Source organism: Papaver somniferum, chromosome 9, assembly GCF_003573695.1.
Source record: "Papaver somniferum cultivar HN1 chromosome 9, ASM357369v1, whole genome shotgun sequence".
Classification (NCBI taxonomy): domain Eukaryota; kingdom Viridiplantae; phylum Streptophyta; class Magnoliopsida; order Ranunculales; family Papaveraceae; genus Papaver; species Papaver somniferum.
In genome coordinates, this window is record NC_039366.1 from 104,549,913 (window position 1) to 104,553,167 (window position 3,255).

At 31.4% G+C, this 3,255-nt stretch overlaps 1 long non-coding RNA gene across 1 annotated transcript; it reads right to left on the bottom strand.

The window, feature by feature from the left end:
* Nucleotides 1-279: 279 nt before the first annotated feature.
* LOC113308723 lies at nucleotides 280-1,458 on the bottom strand. Its single transcript, XR_003340008.1, has 3 exons — nucleotides 1,309-1,458; nucleotides 914-1,040; nucleotides 280-770 (listed from the first exon to the last, which is right to left on the bottom strand). It is a non-coding gene; the product is annotated as an uncharacterized LOC113308723 (long non-coding RNA).
* Between the last annotated feature and the right edge of the window lie 1,797 nt (nucleotides 1,459-3,255).

Genomic DNA, 3,255 nt, shown 5'->3' on the forward strand with positions numbered 1-3,255 from the left:
TAGACACTGGTATCCAGAAACAGCAATATCACACCTCAATTGTAAACTAACATTATAGAGATTAACAAGTATATGTCCATCACAAATCTAAGGACTAAGAAATACTAGTACGAGCTTTTAGAGATTAAAGATCACACCTACTTTTAGTTTATCAATTACCATTGAATTTCTTTACCACGATCTTTATACAGATCCCCTATAAGTGAAACTTCGCACAATACACAGTGATTTCTGATAACAGATTGTTTAAAATTGACCTAACAGTAATCAATTCTTGAAAATAAGAGAAGCTTTTCTCATGCATTCAATGGAACTCTTACTTACATAACAAACAAACCAAAACTTTCTAGCTTAGTTGAGACAAAAATCAGGAACAAGCCCAAACTCATCCTAGACTTGAGACCACATATTTGTATGTTCAACAGAAAAGCTCGAAAAATGATAATCTACTAGCAAAAAGCTATATATTTTAACATGAAAAGAAACCATAACATACTTCAAACATCTACTATACAATCATTAGATTCAACTGGTCCCAAAACTAAATTTTAGAGATTCATCTGATCCCATAGATTTAGAGATTAGCTTGGCAGGAAATATAAACCTCAAGTGAACCCTAATCATTAAAACACATAAAATCATATCTTCCTCCCTGATCAAAGAGCAATAATGACTTCCGGTAAAGGGGAGAAGAAGGATGACCCTGTAATCGATCATATCAAATTACTATTTGGCAGCAAGCATTACCTCGTCTCCTAAGAGTTCTTCAACTGAAAAAAATAATCATTACAAGGCAAAGAAAAGATTCAAGATCAGGAACCAATTCTTCTGAATCAAATCCACCAACAGAAAAGATTCAGAAGAAAATATATATAGACATATTTAGTAAAATAAGTAGTAAAAGCTGATATACCTTTAAATTTTCAAATCGTATGTATGTATCTAATTATGGAAATCCTTAAGGTTGGAATGTTACTGCTGTTGATTTCCAACTTTAAAACCCTAATTTCCATAATAAGTCCTTCCTTTCAAATAATTACCTACATTATAGAAAGAACACGAAAAAACTGACGATGATATACAGAAGGAGAAAACTAACACACAGAGGACTTAATTATTTATTTTTTGAAAGAAAGACTTGCATAAATCACGGAAGAGAAGTTGGTTTTAGAGAAAGAGAGAGAAGACGATGAGTCGTCGTTTTCTACATGAGAGTCAGACAACTCCCCACAGAAAGCGACTACTACAGTGATAATAAGATCTCTACAAATCTATATATCTCTATACCATAGAGAGTGAGAGACCCACCATTAAAACGCTGCAACTTCTTCACTACCATTTCACCATGAGATAGAAAATACTCGTTCAGTATCTCTCGACTGTCTAAAAATGCTCAATCCATCTTCACACTCTCAAAGCAAATAAATACAACTCTCAGAGAACAAAAGGCAGGAGGGTGAATGGTTTTTTATCTCTAGAGTACTTTTTCATTGACGACTAAAAATATATTAATAATGATATTTTTGATGGATGGATTGATTGATGAGGAGGAGGTCTCTTTTTCTTGTTTCTCTCTCATCTCTGTGCTTTCTCCAGTCTCCAACCTCTACTGTCTACAATGGCAAACAAGATGCTGTACTAAGATCTTGCTTCAAGGTTTGACTCTATTTACATAAATGTCCCTCTCGTCTAACTACCCTCTTTTTTACTACTACTTCCTGGTCGGGGTCGTATCTCATACTACTATTCATTAGCAAAAATGAGCCAATTAGGCAATTACTGGCTTCTCTTTTACCTCCGTGGTATTTTTAAACAAAAACTAACAGCTTCTTCAGTTCTTTGTCCGGAAGATTTGAATGCAATCTCGGCGTGAGTGAGATGTTAGATCATTTGTTTTTCTAGTTTCGTGGTGTTTGACTCAAGGTCCAACTCGCCTAGTATATTTGTTTCGGAATTATTATAGTCCATTATAATCTTTTATCTTACTCGTTAAATATGTAGTACGTTATTTGATTCAAAAGTTTCTAAAAACCATGTTATTTCAATACATTTTGAATATGATGTAATAATAATCAAGAATCAAAATAAATTGATCAATTTCAGACGAGTCAATTAAGTTAAAAAAAATGAAAAAAAACAATATGTAATTAATAATAATATAACCAAAGATATATACATTATTCGTGGAGACAAAATCATAACTTGTTAATAGTCATCTAAAACGTTTTAGTGTCGGGTTTTGTTACCTCGTGCATCCTTGCAGTAGGTAAGCGTTAAATTATATGATAGATTAGAAGAAAAAAAAATCCATGAATATTTGAATTTTCTAATGCAATTCAAATGTAAATAAGCAATTATTTCTCATATTTGTTATTGTTGTTTACAATTTTCATGTCAGTGATTAGCCAATGTTTTAGCAGTTTCTATACACATATTAAAAAGCGGAGAGTGACAATTGTGTAATTCTCCAAAATCATTGTTATTTCTAATTGCTTCGAAAGAAAATTGATTACCCTTTAATATTTTCAAAAAAATTGTGTGATTTGAAAAATATACTCCTCCATTTCAAAAAGACAAACCTGATTAGTATTGTATGACGATTAAAAGTATGATTAATTTTGTCACTTATCATTATCTGCCTTTTAAATTTTTTATAAACCATGTATAATTATAAAAAACTATGTACATTCAAAACAATAAAAGTGTTTTTCATTATTTTTGTATACAAACATGGCTTCTTTTTGCCTAAACCTAAAGAAACAAACATTTCTATCTTTTCGAAATGATGGGAGGAAAATAGAAAATTTTCAACAAATTCGTTCGCTAAGAGTCTGGCCACTGTTATTGTTACTAATCGATGACCCATCATGGATTTTGGATCTTAATTACGGGAGTCTGGTTACCGTATTGTTAATTAAGTTTTGTATGTTCCTATTTGAAGTGAAAATCGAAGATATGGTAAGGATCAATGAAAATTTGAGGAAAGTTGTTAGTTTTGAGAAAATCAGCAATGTTAGGAGAAGCGAAATAACAACTCACGTAAATTTGGGCGGAAATATCATTAAAATGTTTATTTGTTTTAATAATGTCTTCCACGTAAGATCAATGACGACATTTTTTCATTCTAATTTTTTTAATTCCGTAGTGATAAGGAAAGTGGATGTATGGATAATGGCATACACGTGTACATACCATTTAAACTAGCTCAAAGAGAATTACTAAAAACTGAAGAAAAAAATAAGTTTCTTTCGACTT